We start from the raw sequence: 20,379 nt of genomic DNA on the forward strand, positions 1-20,379 counted from the left end.
ATTTTACCGTGTGGTTTTGGGAGACAATTTGGTTTTCTACTTGAGGACAATGTTTGAGGTTCTGACCCAGTCCCAGCTAATGGAGAGGCTTAAAGTAAAAGTAGAGATATTAGATGCATATTAGCAATGACCTGGCATTTGGCAATTTTCTTTGTTAGCTAATTGCAGCATTGCCCTTGTCTGAGTCACTTCAGGGCCAAAATATATCCATTTCACATAAATGTGAAACAAAGCAATCAAATCTTGGTGGGAAAGGGTACAAATTAGCTTATTCTATTTTTTCTCAAGTATTAGATTTTCAGTCAGGGATTTTACAGCCTCTCTGTGTGTGGCATTTTCAGAGAATGCTCTAACTGAATAGAGTATTAATGCACTTAAAGCTAAACATTGATGATGTGCAATGAACAATCTGCTAAATGTTAATACAATTTATCCTTTTAAAAACGTACAAACATGACATTGTGTGCATTTAGTGCTAATCTATTTTAGACATTCATTTGGTTTGACCTATGACCATAATATATTATGTTCCTTGAGATATTAATCTTGTCATTTGGAAACAAGATTACAATTAATGTGACACACATGACTTTAAATTGCTATCTCAACTAGAGATGTGTGAGTAATGAATTAGACACAGCTTTGAACCCTCTGCTTATAATTTAAATTACCAGCCTTTAGCTGGTGCCTCATTGTAATCCATTAAATAAGTCATAGAATCAAAGAACCACATATTGTTTTTGATGCTAGACCTATCAATGATATTTTCCCATTTAATTTGTCTAACTCTAGGTTAATGTATCCAAATTCATGTAATAAAAACAATCACGAGAGAGCATTTATATATTTATGTTAATATTATAATAAAATCATAGCCAGAGTTCTAAACTGGATATAAAAATGTTACCCTTTTTTGCTTCTTTCCATTTTTTAAAGAGAAAAACTATGATATGAAAAAAAGTGAGTTCACACTGAGGGTTCAGTTCACAAGACATTTTTTAGGAGAGAGCTCCATAAGAAAGAGTCCAATTTGATATGCATTCCACACCTCCTTCTCAGCTGATTTTGCCAGACTAAATTCTGGAAGGACGCAATGAAAACACTAAATATTTTTGACTGATATCTGCAGTCATAAATAATAACCATTTATTATGAATAATGGCAGATAATTTTGCCCACTATCCTGTTTACTATTACTAGATGGATACAGTATTTGTTCAGCTCTTACTGTATGCTAGGCACTGTACTAAAGCATATTAGTGTGTATTCTCATACATATATATTATAAATACTTACATGTAACATACACAAGTATTATATATAATTCAATTTAGGAAAGAAGCTCACTTCAACAAGATAAATGTCTTAAGAGCAGAGGTTGTCTTAAACCTTAGTATTTTCCCCCATGTGTTTGGCAAAATACTGTCAATAATTATCACTCAATAAAGACCCATTGCATGAAAATGAAGATGTTCCTTTGTGACTTGACATTTTATAGTACACAAGAAGACAGTTCCACAGGGTTAATAGAACAAATAATGCAAACCAATGGCAACATAGCAATTATCTGAGAAGCATAGCTTTCTCTCAAATGTATTAAAATGCTGTAGATTTACTATGTTCAATCTACCAACAAGTTAAACATCTAACATTAGACTGGAGTGGGGGATAAACTTGTACACACTTATAGTCTAACTGAAGAGCCTAGAGTAGTATATATGAACATGAGGACTATTGAACGCTGAATCATGTGGTACTGCCTAGAACATGAGTTCAGAGAAAAAAGTATTAGGGCACAAAATAATAGTAGCTTTCTAACTACATAAGCCTTTGCATCAGACAGACGGGGGGTGGATCTGGGCTCTGCTAAGTTTTTGCTTTGTATTTTGAGGCAAGTTACTTAACTGCTCTGAGCTCTTTGCATCTCTAAAATGAAGTACTACCTCCCAGTGAAATTATGACAACTAAATAAGGACACATATTTTAAACACTTAGAACTTTGCCTTTCACATGGTAAACAATCATTTGGATTAGTCAAAAAAGGCTTCCAGGTGAAGTAACACTTTAGGTAGACCTTACAGTGTCAGGCTTTGAGAAAGACAGGGAGAGACCAAGGGCAACGCAGGCAGGGGAAAAGCAGAAGCAAGAGAAGGTAGGAATGGGAAAAATGCACATGAGCTAGGGTGAGGGAGTTCTTTAGAACAGAGTGGAAGAAGTTGGCAGCAGAGGAAAATTAAATTTGTTCAGGAAAATGGGTTTGGGTGGTTGGGAGCCAAGATAGCATGCACACATGTTCAGGAAGGACATGACGTGCAGATGGAGGATCCTTAGCACTCTGCACATAAGTTTTAGATGGCATGTGACTGAATACCCCTTTATATTTGCCTTTTCTCCCAGCACTTGGCATGTCATGTTGTATATTATGGACAATAAAGACACTGTTTTTATATGAATTAATGAGTTTGCATGCTGACAACCCTTTGCTTTTTGTTGTTCATGTCTGATGTATAGTTATGTATATACAGAGTGATCCCTCTATGAAAGAGGAATAGTATATATGTATTAAGAGGACCAATAAGTGCTTAGGAACCTTAGAATTCAAGTTCTGTAGAAGTATAACATGAATTTAAATTTATATAGAGTATATTTATAAATGTTGCCCTCCATTATGGTACTAAAATCTTCGGTATCACTTGAAGTATATGCTCTTACGGAAATACTCCAAAATGTCAGGTTTTAATAGTAGATTTAATTATAAGGCATTGATTTAGAATGTCTATATTCAAACTTTTTTTCCATGTTTTAAAATAAGAAAATGTTTATCTTATGGCAATTTAAATGTTAAGTTATTGAACTTACTGTGTAGTTCAGTAAATTAAGGCCACAATAAATTATAGAATGACTCAATATGACACATTATGAAAGGAGAAAATAGGGCATCTTCCAGAATACCAGACTTAATTTTAGCTGAAATTAATCTATTAGCTACCTGCTAAATAGCTTGGTTTTCCCATGCCCAAAGAGCTGGGAATGATTCATTTTTATTGAACTTGACTATTGTACTCTAAGGAAAATATCTTGAAAAAATAAATTGTTATTCTCCGTCCTTTAAAATAGCTATTTGAGGAGCTTATAGGATTTTCCTGGATGTCTTATTGAAGCTCTCTGATTCTTATGCAGATTTTCTCCAACACAACAATATTTGGTTTGCAGAATTGTGGCTCACAGGAAAAATGGATGCCTCACTGAGGCGGAAGCATAATTATGTTATCATTAGAAATATTTAAATATAAATAACATTCTATATTTCTCCTTGTCACTTGTCTGGATTTTGACAGGAGGAGCCATTTTTTTATGGGATTCCTGTGGCCCCATAGATTTTTATCCTGTTATCCAATTTTCCGCTGCACTGCTCTCCTTCTGTCAGACTGACCGCCAGCCAGACTTACGTGTTCCCGAGAGGAGGAGCAACGCTTTTATTATAGTGGACAGAGGAAGGAGAACAACAACTGATCTTTCCCCTCCATGTGCTGCACTCTCTCTTTCTAATGGGAAATTCCATTGTCTGAGGGGTTGAGAGGATAGGGAGCTAGGGAATAAGGGAGACCTCACGTTTTCATTCAGTAGCAAGATAATGTTGTAGAGCAGACTCAAATGTCAAGCTGAGCAGTGTACAAATCAGCAGACAGTTTTCCAGGATGCTTAGAGTCACAAGAGTTGCTGAAACACTGCCAAACTGGTTTGTGCTGGGTATTCCCTAGTCTTTCAGATATTGGCTTTCTGTGGTAGGAAATGAAAGGATACTTATCAGTCATGGTGTAAGGGAAGAGAAAAGGAGCATTTCTCTTCTACGTGAAGATGTTGCAGTGGATGCTATATTATTTGGGATTTTTTCTTCAACATTGGCTTATGGTTCAGGGCTTAGAGCTGAGATCAGACAGGTAAGAAAAAAGAGTGGATTTGATGGAATGTTAAATAATTTAGAAGAGTCTAAAACAGGTGGCAAAGCTCAGATTCCATCTAAAGGCTGTCAAAAAATACCAAATTGCAAAAACAAAACAAAACCAAAAATACCCTTTCAGTCCACACATATTTTTAAACCCAGTGTGGCCCATGGCCTTTTGAAGGCAGTCTCTGGATTAGAGAAAGAGTGGTTCTATGAGCCTGACAATGAACCAGTGATACAGGAGGTAATTTAAAGGGTTGTTTTTTACAACTATGTTAAGGTTAAGATGTTATTGTGTCTCAGGAACTGTATTTTGTCCTTTTTATCACTTAAGCCTTATAATAACCTTTGAAAAACTGACTCATTACATACATAAAAAAACAAGTTTAGCAAATATTTTTCTTCTTATTTACATTACAAGTAAACCATGTAATTTTTTATTAGAATCTTGGGAATATATTTAGCATCATATGGGTCCATTTTTATTCCTGTAAGTACAAATGAATTACATGATCTTGAAAATGTTGAACTGTATGAGAAATTCTTCTGTTAGCTGTTAAAATTTAAGGTTCTATTCTGAATTTAGTGAAATGTCTTACTCTAAGATATGATTTTCTCATAAGGACATGAGTACTTAAGATACCATGAACAAACGTAAAAGACATTCATCCTTCCTGCTTTTCTGGGTAGTTTGTGCTTTAAAATGGGTTGTACAATCTTATGGATTAGAGATTTTTGTTTTCATCCTTGGTCACATAGCAAATGAAAAACAGATTACTCTATTCTGGGGCATCAAAAGGGAGTTTCAATACCTATATATTATAAACAATTCTTTTCTCCCCGCACATGTAATTACCACCAACAAAACTGTTTTATATATCTTTTTATATCTGAACTAATACTTAAAAAGCATACATCCTCTACCAGCTCTACAGTATCAAATAAGTAGTTGGTCATTGAAAGAGATTAGATAATTTTAAAACTGTGTATCATATGAATGTGTATGAAAGTCACATACATAGTCTTATATTCATATATTACATTTGGATAATAACACTATCCTCTGTGTGTTTTCTCATGTTCTAGAGAGTAAGATTTTTACTCTTTTTTGAACTGTGTACCTGATATATGTACAATAAGTGAAAATATCTACATGAAAAGAGAGTTGTGATGCCTATCAATGTTTTGGGCTTTGGGGGATGCTTAATAAATGCTTAATAAATGCTTGACTGAATATATTTGCCACTTTTTAAATGAGTCAGATCATTTAGAGTTATTTTATCCTGTTTATGTGTACAAATATGATATTCTTGACTATATTTTGAAACATTGTTGAGACCATTTAATCAAATTACATTCTTAATTTATAATAATTTAGAGTCTTTGGTGGGTTCAGTGTGTATAAATTGATATTTTGAAAAAAGTTTAAACACCTGAAACCTCACTTGAATTTCTTTTTGACTCACATTAATGTGTCTAGCCTATCATGTACCATTTTTTCCCTCTGTTATAAGAGATATGAATCTGAGACAAATTAAGAAAAAGGAAGTAGTGGCTAATAGTATTTTAGTGTCCATACCAGCTTTTACTAAAGCTAAAAACAGGTAAAACATCTATAGTGGAAGAAGCTAGACATCCAACTATTGGGAAAAAAAATGGTAGTTTTTGTTGCTGTCAAATCTACGTTAACTTTAGCTCCTGAAATTCTGTTCTATTTTAGTGTGAAATTAAATAAATACACTTATATTTTACTCTCTTTATAAATTATTCTGCTCATTGACAATATGAAGCTAATTAAAATCTAAAATGTTAACCTTCTGAATAAGATTAATTGAAGAATATAATCTTGAGTAGTTAGCCAGATTGAATTACTTGGATACCTACTCAAGACTGTGCTAAAAGCTTTGAACAAATAGAGAATAGCAACATCAAAAGTAAAGCTGTAAATTTCAATATATTTTTCTGTCTCTTTTAAAGAGCATAAGAACCATAAACCAATAGTTTCTGACTTTATTCACAGAGGCAAATTTACCCTGGGTTTTACCATTTTTAATGAATCAAGGATGTAATACATGAGCCCAACTGCACTCCATTTGTGAACATATGTGTGCATGTATATGTCTATATATGTATATGTGAGTATATTTTAATAGAGTCAAAGCCATGAAAGATTTCCCTTAAGAATTTCTGGCTTTCTGTTTATATCCTGCTTGTATCATTACTCTCTTAGTCTGTCCCGTTTTTCAATTCATGGCTTTCAGTAACATTTTAATGGTGTCTGGTTTTTGCTGGCCCAAATGGAGGACACTGGTTCTGTTGTTCCAATAACAGTATGAAATATAGTTTGTGGTAGTTTTTGGGCTAAAAAACACTCATTACAGCTTCCTGTTCCTCTCTGTGTTGCCAGAAATGTTATTGTTGGTCAGGTCAGAAGATAACTTTTGGATCTGTGACTACTTTTTAGATTTTCACATCAGCACATTTTATAAATGCAGCAAAATTCATTGCAAGGGTTGGACTTAAAATAAGCAAGGCTCTCTATCTCCACCAAACGCAGACTGAAAAACAAACAAATGAACATTTTAGGGTGAGCAATTCTTTTAGATTTCTAAAGAAATTCCATGTGTGCAGTTCTTTTTATGTACTAAGGAATATAAAGGGATGGAACACTTAGCTGTTCTAAAAGTAAACATTCTAAAAGTAATCAATCACTAATTGTAAAGGAAAAAAAAGGGAGAATATTTAATGAAAATATTGCCTGCTGACCAGCAGCTTTAGCATCACCTGGATATCGGAAATGGATGTCTGGTAAACCTCAGGCCTTACTCCAAACCTTCTAAATCAGAATCTGCATATTAATATGGTCCCAGGCCATTTGTGTACACATTCAAGTCAGAGAAGCACATAGTTGGTTTCTATGTAGGCAACCCTGTAATTCCAAACTTATCACCTGATGATGTTTTTATAAAGCATTTAGGTTTATAGAAGTAAACTGCTTTGTAAATACAGCCTGAATTATTTCTGTTTCAATCTGCAACACAAGTAAACTAACCTCTCTGATAAGGCCAGTTTAATTTTTAATTGCTATTGTTAGCTTAGGAAGGAAAATACAAAATTAAATCAAACCACAGAGGTCACATTTGAAAAACCAAAACATCTATAAACATGCTGTAAAATGTCCTTGTGTGTTTAAAAGTATGAATCTTCAAAATCATGCCTTTTTTATTACTTTAGTTGTTGACAGCATAGTTACTTTTGACTTATTTGAGTATAAAAATGCCACTGGGGAAGGAAACATATGTGTTCCTCTTCTCAAAATTTAAAACTGGCTGAATGAATTAAACTCAAACCTATGAAAATAATTCACCTTCAGGTTAAGCCTTTTTCATCACAGTGGCAACCAGAATTCATGAGCAACTGGAGTGACATTTAGGAATAATAATCATAGATTTTATAAGAGACATTTTTCTCATTAACATTCACAGTTGATTGTTAGGTCTGAGAATTGACAGTAAAAGTGATCACTGACATATTTGTTCTGCTACTTGGATGCATATTGATCTGATGGTACAGAAGTGTTGTTAACTTTGAAATTCTCATTTTCCCTTTTTTCCTCTGCCACTCTGTCTGCCTGTTCTCTCTCTCTGCCTATTTTGTGGGTGACTTTGTTTCAGACTATGAAAAGATTCAAAAGAAATAGAAGGCATGACTCTCATCTTCCAGAATCTTCCAAGTTCTTCATATTTTCCTGAGATAAAATACCATCTCGACATGTCTTCGCTTAGTGCTTTTCTTGCTGTCATTATGTATTCAGGGCCAGTGGCTTATTTTTCACTCTGGTTGTGTTTGTTCTCCTTCCACATCACCCATTTCTTTATAAATAGATTGATTATGGAAACATCACTGTCTGGTTGTGCAATTTATGTATGATTCTTAAAATTTGAGTGCATGAAACCAAGATCACACATCACCCTTCTAATACCCTTCATGCTTTGTTTCTAGACATACTTTACTGTGAGATGCTATTATCCTTTAAAACAGCTTTTGCTTGGTTTTATGCTTTTGAAATTCTAACTAGACATACTTACCTGAGTCTGTCTTTACTGTCTCGCTGCCCAAGTAGGGCCTACTAACTATTCCTTTCACCCTCCCCTTCTCAGCTGATACATGAAACTATTTGAAATGGCTTTATGTTCATAGAAGACTTTAACCTTTCACATTCTTATAAAACTTTGAATAACTGATTAATGTTTACTTAAATAGAAAAATGGTGGTTCCAGTTATTATTTTTCTTTGGAACTACTATGTCTTGATCTGTTAGCCCTGCTTTCCTGCTTTTTTGCAATATATATTTGTCTTTGAAAAATCTGAGACTTGCAGCAGTATCTGCAAGGAGGCGATAGTGAAAAACTACAGAATGTCTTCCACCACTGCTTGTGCCAAAGGCTGGTCAAGGCCCTGTGGTGACAAGAGCAGCAGAAGGAACTGACACCTTCCCTTGCAAGATCAGCCTCAGTAACTGAGGCTGAGTGAATGGAGGGCTCAGGGCTCTTGGGGGGTGGGGCCCCAGCACAGATGTCCTGCCTAATTCATAGGAGTCCCCTGTTGCGCTACAGAAAGCCCCTAAACAGGTTTCTGTCATTTAGTAGATGCACCTAGATCCAAACCAGGATTTGGTTATCATTTCCTTTGAACAAAAGTATTCCCTACAGTAAGACAACATGCTTTTATTTTTTTTTATTTTTTTAAAATTTAATTTTAATTTATTTTTTCAAATACATTTATCTCTGCCTACCCCCCACCATTTTCCCTTGGCCCCTCCCTCCTTCCCTCCCTCAGCTCTTCCCCTTTGGTTTTGTCCATGAGTCCTTGCTATATGTTCCTTGACTTTCCCCTTCCCTTCCTTTTCCCCGCTCCCCCTCCCTCCTTCCCTCTTGTCTCTGTTGATTTCTTTTCCTTTCAGTGTTGCTGGTCTTATTTTCCTTGCATCTTTGTATTGTTGGTTAGGTTCCACTTATAGGTGAGATCATATGGTATTTGTCCTTCGCCCCCTGGCTTATTTTGCTTAGCATGATGCTCTCCAGTTCCATCCATGCTGTTGCGAAGTTTAGTCGTTCTTTTTTTCTTTCTGCTGTGTAGTATTCCATTGTGTATATGTACCATCACTTTTTGATCCAGTCATCTACTGATGGGCATTTAGGTTGCTTCCAACACTTGGCTATTGTAAATTGTGCTGCTATGAACATTGGGGTGCATAGGTTCTTTTGTATTGGCGTTTTGGGATTCTTAGGGTATAGTCCCAGCAGGGGAATCACTGGATCAAAAGGCTTTTTGAGGAAATTCCACACTGCTTTCCACAGTGGCCGCACCAGTCTGCATTCCCACCAATGGTATACTAGGATTCCCTTTTCTCCACAGCCTCGTCAGCACCTGTTGTTTGTGGATCTGTTTATGATGGCCATTCTGACCGGTGTGAGGTGGTACCTCATTGTGGTTTTGATCTGCATTTCTCTGATGGTTAGTGATGCCGAGCATCCTTTCAAATGCCTCTGGGCCCTCTGTATCTCCTCCTTGGAAAAGCTTCTGCCCAGGTCCTTTGCCCATTTTTTGATTGGATCGTTTGTCTTCTTGGAGTGGAGTCAAGTGAGTTCTTTTATTTTGTTAAAATATGTGCTTTTGTTTTCAAACTTTAAATTTTATTTTTCAATTACAGTTTATATTCAGTATTATTTTGTATTAGTTTCAGGTGTACAGCATAGTGGTTAGACAATCATGTACCTTACAAAGTGATCCCCCTGATAAGTCTAGTACCCACCTGGCACCATAAATAGTTATCACAATATTATTGATTATATTCCCTGTGCTGCACTTTATATCCCAGTGATTATTTTGTAACTGCCATTTGTACTTCCTAATCCCTTCACCTTTTTTACCCAGTCCCCTAATTTCCCTCCCCTCTGGCAACCATCATTCTGTTCTCTGTAACTATGAGTCTGTTTTCTTTTTTTTTTTTTTTGGTTCATTTATTGTGTTCTTTAGATTCCACATGTAAGTGAAACTGTATGGCATTTGTCTTTGTGTGACTTATTTCACTTATCATAACATCCTCTAGGTCCATCCATGATATTGGAAATGTTAAGATTTTATTTTTTTATAGCCAAGTAATATTCTATTGTATATATGGGACCACCACTTTTATACCCACTTGTCTATTGATGGGCACTAGGGTTGCTTCCATATCTTGACTATTATAAATAATGCTGCAATCAACATAGGGGTGCATATCTCTTCAAATTAGTCTTTCAGTTTTCTTCAGATATATACCCAGAAGTGGAATCACTGAGCCATAAGGCAGTTCAATTTTTAATGTTTTGAGGAAACTCCATACTGTTTTTCATAGAGGCTGCATAATGTGCATTCCTAGCAACAGTGCATGAAGGTTCCCTTTTCTCCACATCCTCGACAGCACTTGTTGTTTGTTAATTTATTGGTGATAGCCATTCTGACAGGTGTGATGTAATATTTCATTGTGGTTTTAATTTGCATTTCTCTGATGATTAGTGACATTGAGCCATTGAGCATCTTTTCATATGTCTATCGGCCATCTATATGTTCTCCTAAGAGATCTATTCAGGACTTCTGCCCATTTTTTAACTAGATTGTTTGTTTTTCATGGTGTTGATTTGGATAAATTATTTATGAATTTTGAGTATTAACCCCTGATTGGATATGTCATTGGTGAATATATTCTCCCATTGAGTAAGGATGTCTTTTTGTGAAACATGTGCTTTTAAGGTAACCCATTTTATCTAGGAGTTGCTTAAATTGTACATTTCTAGATTAGTTTTAATGTAAATATGTTGTCAGCAGAATGAAGAGAATGCTAAAACCAGTTCAGTATTTCAAAGTGAAAGAAAATTGGCAATGATTTAAAAGTAATTTGTGAAGTTTTTATGTTTAAGAGAAACATTATGCCAGTTTCAAATATGTATTTTTTTATTTGTTCAAGTTTTATAACTTGGTTAGTAGCCATCTCCATGTTTTGTGACTAGTTTTTTAAAAAAATACATACAATTTCAAAAGTGAACAATTTTTTGTAAGATTATAGCCAAATATTTTATTCTCTTCTCCTTTTTTCATTCTTTATCATATTTTCTAATATCAGTTATACCTAAGTATTTTATATTTTTTGTTGCAACTATAAATGGGATTGTTTTCTTTATTTTTCTGATATTTCATTGTTAGTATAAAGGAACACAGTGGGTTTTTATATATTGATTTTGTATCCTGCAACTTTACTGTACTTGTTTCTAATAGTCTTTAGTGAAGTCTTTAGGGTTATCTACATACAGAAGCATGTAATCTGCAAATAATGACAGTTTAACTTCTTCTAGGTTAACTTCTAGGTTTCTTTATCACTTTACTATATTGGTTTATTTCCCCCAAGTGTTAGAGCTGATAACTGCTACTACATAAAGGTTGCATAAGAGATTAAGAATAGGTGTTAACCAACAACACGGTTCTTGCACCCCACCCTCAAGACAGGATTCAAGGGAGGAAGCGAAACAGATACAGAACAAGGGGTTTACAGAAATGAGAAAAGGAGAGAGCTTGATGCACCAAGGGAGCACACAGTAATGAAGAACATGGCTCTCAAACTGCTGCCGTGGTCTGGCTTATACAGGGCGTGGTTCTTCATGCAGGTGCAGAGCAGACTACTTTGCGTTCCAGGTCCTGCTATGAGCTGGTATCGAGCCCTGTTCCCACCTTTGCTTTAGGGCACTGGCGTCTTTCAGTGCATGCACAGAATGGAGTTCTTTAGTGAGTACCTGAAGAGAAATTTTAAATTTATCTAGGAGTGGCTCAAAAAATAAAAATAACAGCAATTGAAAGCATTGCTATCCATGTCACAGAGGCTCAGTCTGTCTGTCTCATAGGAACGTGGTTCAGATTTCCTGCCTCCACCGCCCACTGATTGTTTAACCCAGAGTAGGTTTCTTAGCCTCTTAACTTCAGCCTTCTTGTTTGTGAGTCACTGGATGCTTAATGAGGTATACATGCAAATTCATTGGCTCAGTATCTGGCATATCATAAGCACCCAGTAAATGTTAGTTATTATTAATAATAATTTTTGTCATCATTATTCTCTACCCTCACTTGGTCCAGAATTTAGAACCTGAGAAATTTTTCCAATGCACTGGTCTATATTAGAAGAAACCTATTCCCCCAAATATCTGCCTGTTAGGCATCATGGTAGCAGAACAAAACTAAGTTAAAATAATTAAGTAAGTGCAAGGCAAGGGACGAGAGAAAACACCATCTGCCAGCTCTCCATGAGTCATTTAGGAGTGAGTTGGAAGATAATGAAGGCCATTGCATTCTGGTCATGGATGGGTCCTTCTGCTTGGCTGGTGTTATCACCTTTCTCTGAATAAAAATAGCCCATGCATCCTTTACTACAGCTCAGTAAACAGATTATGTGAATAAAAATAAAAGGCACAACAAAATCTTTGGGGAGATTTGCACAATTCATTTTGTTTCCTAGTGCACCCATGATTTTCAGTACAGTCAACAATTTAATCTGATCAGCAGGGCATTCATTTTTTTTTTGCTATTTATAGTCAGTTTTATATTGGGTTAGCCAAAAAGTCCATTTAGTTTTTTCTGTAAAATAAAAGACACATTTTTCATTTTCACCAATAACTATTGATTTGGATATTTTGAGTATGTTGATGATCTCTTGCATGAGAGAACGTGATTGTCCTCAATTAATGTCTAGGTTAGATTTCTATCGACTTCAACTGGTCTACCCAACCATGGAGCATTGTCCAGTGAGAAACCTCCAGCACAAAACATCACAAACCACTTTTGGCATGCTGGATCGGTCACAGAACCTTCTCCATACACTGCACAAATCATTTTTTGTGTTTCAGTTGTGTTTTTACCTTCCTTGATAACACAGCAGAATATACCAAAAATGTTGTATATTTTCTTCCATCTTTAATATTAAAATGGCTACACAAAAATTCGCCAATTTTGGTAAGTTTTTTTAAATGCATGCTGATATGACAGCTGTCACAATGCAGTCTAACAAAATTGTTTTGAATGAAGTTAAAGGCAACCGAGCACTACTAGAACCACATTATGGAAAAAACAAACAAAAATTTTGACCAACACAGTACTATTTTCTTAGCAGAACAGTTCATAAGAAATGCTCATCAGGGCCATGATACAGTGCTCAGATGTAAAACATGGTAGTAGATTTGAGTGAAACACTGCACATGTCATGAACAAAGGTTCAAATTTGGGTTTGGCCACTTATTTCCTGTGAGAACATTGGGTGCTCCCCCAGCTTTGGTTTCTGTTCAACCAAACGGTGATGTTCATCAGTCTTGTAATGTTTAAATGATATTATATGAGAAATGAGTAAAATGTTCTTTTAAAAATGCTTTGTATTTATTTTGATTAAAAATAGTTACTTTCGAAGAACAGTTTCACATTGTGATGTTAGAGGCTAAAGTGACTGATAAAACCATGCAAAATAACTAATTTGAGGCATTTTACTTGAATTTTCAGTGGCTCACTATTCTTATCTATGAAATGTACATAATAATATATTAACCTCATAAAGCTGTAAGGATGCAGTGAGATGACCTAGGCCAAACTCACAGAGTACAACGTACTTATTTGGCTGTTATTGTTATGATTTTAATATGAGAACAAATAGAGTCATTTGTATGTGTGTGTTTTGTGCTGTTAAAAGCAGTACTTTTTTGGGCAATTCTGGAATGGTTTACTAATATTTTAATTTCAATTTTGCACTTACATAGTGACAACTACTAACTTATAGCTGGCATTCTGAAGAGATTGCAAAAAACAAAAATACAAGATATGAAAAGAATAGTTCTGGATTTTGTTTTATTTTTACAGATGTTTCTATGGTCAAATTGATTTTAATTTTCAAAAAGCAAGGTTTATAAGAGACATATAATATAATGTGGAGGAAAATGCACAGGTGTGGAGGTTCAAACCTGGGGATTTGATCTCCTTCTGCCATAAACAACTGGCTATGAACAGGGAACAAAAATTTAATATCACTTGCCCCAAAAGATATGGGTGGACAAGATCGGTGCTTCTCAAGCTAGGACGGACACGCGAATCACCAGCTCCATCAGGTCTCTACCTCAAGTCAATTGAATTGGAATCTCTCAGGGGGAGAGCCAGGCCCCAGGCTCACCCTGAGTCTGGGAGACACAGCATGGCTCACCAACCACCCAGCTGGGTGATCACTAGGTTCTCTTCCAACTCGGAAATCTTGCATATCTCTACGTTTCTCTTTACTGAAGTCACGTATGTAAAGAGAGCTTCTTAAAATGAAAACAGATATAGAGCAGTAGCTGGGGAGGGTTAAAGAATTTGATTTAATCTATTAGCTTCTGAAAGAAAGCAAGTTATTTTTGGAACCTCACTGTAAACCATAAACCTCCTTATGAGAAGTGTGGTGACTGTTTCCACAGTACAGGTTCTATATTGAGCTCAGCTATCCCCTTTTCAGTTTAACCTTTTCTTTATGTAAAAAATGCTACTCTGTGGAAGCTTGCTTCTAATACAGGCAAAATGCTAAATGCAACGTTTTAAAATCACACATAAGGCCTCACCTCTGCACACAGGCAATAAGGAGAGGAAAACAGTGGGAAACTTTGCACAGAGGGATTTTCTCACCCATTGATATCAGCACAGAGCATCAGCCTTGAAAGAATGCTTTTATAAAAGGAATATTCTGTGAAAAAAAATGCCAGAGATTTCCATTTATATCATTAAAAGGAAGGAAGGAGCATATGGCTTAGATCAGGAAAGGGAACGTTAGCTATGAGGGTGCATTTGCAAAAGACATTAATTAGGACTGAGAGTACCACAAGTACTTGGGAAACAAATTTGTTTAATAAGCCTCATGGTTTGCAGATGCCTTTCCCTCTTCCTTAGCCATGATTCCAGATAAAGCAGTTTTATCTGTGCAGAAGTAAGCACACTTGAGAAGTCACATGATTCATGTTTGAAAGCAAGTTGACAGGACCTTCACATGAGTAAGTAATCTCTTACAGTAATACACATGAGTCACGCTAAATCAGGACCTGATTTTCAGCTTGATGTATTCACGGCTTTGGCTTTAAAGAGATCTCCATTCATTGGTCTGCTACAACTGAATGCTGATGATGTGCTGTCTATTCCTGGAGATGCTCTGCCCTGGGGTGTCCTTGAGTGGGAGACATGCACATGTCCTTTCTTGTGTTTGTATTGGCTCCTGCTGCCTTTTTTTGATCAGGTGGCTGATAACTATCTCTTGAGCTTTGTGGAGCTAATGAAAGCCCTGAGTCTGGGCTAAGTATTTGGAACTTGATTTTTGGCATTATCGTAACATTAATATCCATCAGTACATTTTAATACATGAGCATGAGGCTTTAGATACATGGAATCCTCTGGTGAATACTGCCTCCGAAGGCAGATGACTTGTGGGTTATGTTGAACCCTCAAAGGCATATATTGTATCACTTTTTAAGAGAGGGGAGTTGTAATGGTTTTCTTGGGACAAATAAACATTTCCTGTGAGGTCTCCATTTGCTTCATTGCTAGCCTTGAGTTTTAGATTTCTTGTTACCCTAAGTAAACTCATTTTAATAAAAGTAAAATTTCTCAGCTGTTTTATTGGTTCTTGGTGAAGAAAGCAAAGGTCAAATGGAAATTGAGGAAAAACTTGTTTTCTCACTAAGGCAACATTTGAGGGGTGGAACAGAAAGGTGGGTATGTGGATAAGTAAACCAGGGTAGTGATTAAGAGTGAGGATTCTGGAGCCAGGCTTCCTGGCTGTCAGTCCTAGCTGTACTGCTTGCTTGCTGTAAGTCTCAGGCAAGCTACTAAACTGTGTGTGGCTCATGTATAAAATTGGGATGACAGATTGAACGTGTTAATGCTTGTAAAGGGATTAGCGCAGTTTCCACACATCAAAAGCACTCAATAAATGCTCCTGTCCATGGGGCAGAACCCCATGTTGGCAATATCAAGAGAGTATCTGTCTTCCCAACTGTATTGATTCTGAACCTATTTTAAGGTGCTCCTTCTGTGTCTTTGGCTAGTGCTAAGAGGTTCTGTGATGCCAGATAGGGAGTGTAAATCCCAAATATCTAACTATTGTTGTTTATAAAGTATAGATTAATTTAATGCTGCTTACACATATACTAGAAGAAAAAAATATGACTGTTCTGATACTCTCAGCTCTACTGGGAGAGTACATAGCAGCACCAGGAAACAATATGTATAATAACTTATGAGTCAAAACTTTTCCAAAAAAATAACATTAAACCATAATATGAGACATTTTCTAATAGATAATTTTTAGCATCAGGATCTCTGAATCTCAAAAACAAGAAATACTATTGAAATATAACTTATTCCTGTATTGCATACTCTGGTATTTGATCTTGGCTATTTATTAAGAACAAAACAGAAACTCTTTATTGTTTTATTTCTCACTCACCCCACCTAGTTCCGTAAAGGGTTTAAGACTACTGAAAAACACTTATTGAATGTGTTCAGAAAGTAGGAGTTACTTAGTTTATTATCTTGTGGCTTTCAGTATCACAACTTGATGGAAAAAAGTCAGTATTTTTCTTCCTAGTTGTATTTGAATGCACACCTTTGTCTCCATTGTCACATAATGAATATGTGTTATTCATTAAAATGTAATAGAAACCAAGGAAGAAACTCTCTCTTAAGAAAAAGCCACTTGTTAAAGAGTTTAGAATTAAATATCCATATTATCTATTATGAGATTATGAACTAACTATGAATTAGCAGCAAGTCGTTATGTTATCATGTTGTCATCATAGTCCTTGACACCTCGTGGGAGGTGGCCGTTTTTTCTGATCCACATGATCTTCAATTCCGCTAATGTGTTTGTAGTTATTTTTTTCATAGCTGTCTGAGTCCTAAGATAAGAGGTGAACATGAGGTGCTAAGGAGTTTGTTATGATAAATAGTAAGACTTTAGTAAAAATTGGTGATGGCCAGTGTTTCTTTCATGCAACACACAATAAATTTGAAGGCAATTAAAGGAGTAACAGGAGACTCTGGTGATAGTGATACCATTCAGCTAACTGGTTATACAAGAAAGCCACTTTATTTCCTTTAAACTAGCTCTTCATCTGTGAAATGAAGAGGATAAGCTAGTTCTAAATTCTCATTTATAACTAACTTGCAGTGATCTTATGATGCTAGGAATTCAGCATAATTATAGAGGCTATAATAGTTATATTAGTTTTAATGGGCAATTCCTTAAAATTGTGATTGCTTTGTCCATATATCACAAAACTAAAATATGGAGGTTTTAATATATTCAGATACCTGACATAGACCTAAACAAGGCTTTTTATTCTGTTTTGTAGAATTTTAGTGTAGTAGTCTCACTAGGTCTTCCTTGATTTCTATTTTATTTACTTTTGAAAATAGGCTTATTTATGTATTTATTTGTTTATTGCACAAAATTGGGATATATAATTGAATGCAAAGGAATATATTTTTGTCTTGAATTAATTGAAGAAATATCTATTCAGTAATCCAGTAAGTAGGAATAAAACAATGAATAACACATGGGATTTGCCTCAAGAAACTTATGGTCTTAGTGAGAGCACAGAGACATAAATAAGTAATTATAAAACTGTGCAGTAGAGGTTATGATTGGGGCAAGTACAGAGTGCAAATAAGCTCATGTGGGGCCATGTAATCCAACCCAGGGAAATCATTGCAGATGTCCAAGAAAACATGGCATGTGAGTGGTGCCTGGAGTTACTCAGAATATGGGATTGTTTCAGGTAGAGTAAAGTAGCATGTGTAATAGCCTAGAGATAAGGTAGAACTGTGAATGTCCAGGAACTGAAGGTCACTTAAGAACATATGTTCCGATGGACAGGGGGATGGGCAGAGGGCACCAGGGAGAAATGAGGCCAAAAAAGAACATAAGGAGTTTGAGTTTGATCCTGAGGACAATAAAGAACAATTGGAGGGTTTCACATAGAGGAATAACATATAATATTAACAATGAAAAACACAAACAGGAGCAATCCAAGATGGTGGAAGAGTGAATGGAGGTTACACTAACTTCATCCCAGGACCAATCTGAAATTATAACTAAATTGTGGAGAAATCATCTGGAATAAATAACTGAACAATAGCAGGAGAGAAGCCTCATAACCATGGAAAAACAGAAGAAGCAGCTTCACCACAACCAGACTGGTACAGAGTTCTGAAGAGATGCCAGAGGGCTGGCTGGGCTCCCATGGGCAGCAGCTGAAGTCCCAGAGGGATATTTCAGTGGCTGGCTGGGGGGTGACCCCTGAGAAGTGTGGGGTCTAAACCCAAGCTGGGCTCCCTGCCTGCAGCACCAGAGCCTGAAAAGTACCCAGATAGCATCTAGCTGCGAAAAGCGGCAGGGTTTCTCTCTGCCAGGGATAGCAGGAGATGCGGAGAGCCTTTTAAAGGGCCAATGCATAAATTTTCTATTGCACACTCTTATCCTGGGCTTCAGCAAAGTGGGGCAGAGTGAACTAGAAACACTTGAGGAGAGACTGGGGACGATGGCTTTGGGGAGAGAGCAGCCACCAGGGTCCTGGTGCTGAGTCATTCTCCATGCTGCAGGAGCCATCTTGGGCAGACCACTCCCCTCCAAGTGGCATCAGCCTGAGGGGAAACAATAACCCCACACCCAAGATACTCAGTTCCACCTTGTGGTGCTTAAGCCTGAGTGCTGATTACAGAGTGACTAGATTAACAACAGAAGGAGTCAGCCACAGACAGTGGATCCCTGGTAGTCACAAACAGACTGTCTAAAGCCAGACTGGGACACCACCTGACATCACCAGAGGTGGACCTAGGAAGAAAAAAAATAGTGGTAAATACCAGATGCTACTAAGACAAAGCCCACTGTGGTCTTCATGATTTGCGTTATTTTCTCTACTGCATAGTTTTTTAACATTCATTTCTTGTCCTTCAAGTTTGTATGTATTAAGTCACTAGATTTTATATTATAGTTTATTTCAAATCTCATATTTTGCTCCTTCCTTCTCTTACCCCCATTTTACCTTTTTTTCTTCCTCTTCTTATTTTCGTTTTAAATTTTGTTTTCTCTCTGGCTACAACTTGTTTCCATTCTGCACTCTTACTATTTATCCCTCCTCCAGCCTCTCAGAACCATTTCTCTTGTCCTTGGTCATCTCATATTCTTTTTTCCACTCTTAAAATACCTGTGGTCTTTCTCCACCTGTATCTATCTTTACTCATTGGTTGTGAAATAGGGTGGTGGTTGTTGCATTTCTTCAATTTTATCTCTAAATCTTCACTATTTTTGTATTGCAAATTTCAAATTTTACTGCTCCCCTCTACTATGCCATTTTGCCTTCCTCCTGCTCTTTCTTTTTTTTTATCTCAAATTTTAATTTTTCCCTGTCTTAGCCTGTTGTTTTGTTTCTCGCTCTTAGTATTCCTTCTGTCATCTCAAAATCACTTCCCTTTCCTCTAGATATCTCTTAAGCTTTTCTTTCTTTCTTTCTTTCTTTCTTTCTTTCTTTCTTTCTTTCTTTCTTTCTTTCCTTCTTCAATTTTATTCCCATCTTACTCCCATCACATCTATATTAATCTTAGCTCATTTGTTGTTGATAGTGCTGTGGTAGATCTTTTTCTCCAACTTGGTTTCTATTTTTTATTTATTTACTTTTTTTCCCTTTTTTTCTCACTTCATTTTTTAAAAATTTCTGTTTAAACTTAATACTATATACTTCCCTTCTCTTGCACCATTCTTCCTCCTTCATTCCCTTTTTAATTTATGATGTAAATTTTACTTTCACTCTTTGCCTTGCTCTGATTCCTTACTCTTATGATCACTTCTCTCTCTACCCTCCCAGAATCACTTTCTTTCCATTAGTCACCTTATATTTATTTCTCCTTTCTTATGGTAGTCTTAATCTCTTTACGCCCTTATTAATACCAGCTCACTTGCTGTTGATAGTGTGATTGTGGATGGTGGTTATTTTTGTAGGTGTGGGTTTGTTTCCTGGGCTGTGTGTTTTTTTCTGGCAGCACCTGCACAACAGTATACAAGACATGGTGAGCAGAGTGACTAGGTCAGCCGGCTGGAGGGAAGGACCCACCAAAGAACAGCCCAACAACAATCAAAACCCAATTACGTAGAGCCAAGATAAATGGCATAAAGGGTATCCCAAGAGCATCAAGTTCAGGAGATCAAAGAGACTGCACTACTGAATCTCACAGGCCTTCTACCATAGAAGTTCACACAATGAAGACAGGCAGCCAAAGCAGATCAATCTAAGAAGCAGAAACAAATAAAAAGAGTGTCCTCTAAAATGGGGAGACAAAGAAACAATGCT

This window comes from Pteronotus mesoamericanus, unplaced genomic scaffold (genome assembly GCF_021234165.1).
Source record: "Pteronotus mesoamericanus isolate MK-2021 breed Mesoamerican mustached bat unplaced genomic scaffold, CSHL_Meso_final scaffold_651, whole genome shotgun sequence".
NCBI lineage: Eukaryota > Metazoa > Chordata > Mammalia > Chiroptera > Mormoopidae > Pteronotus > Pteronotus mesoamericanus.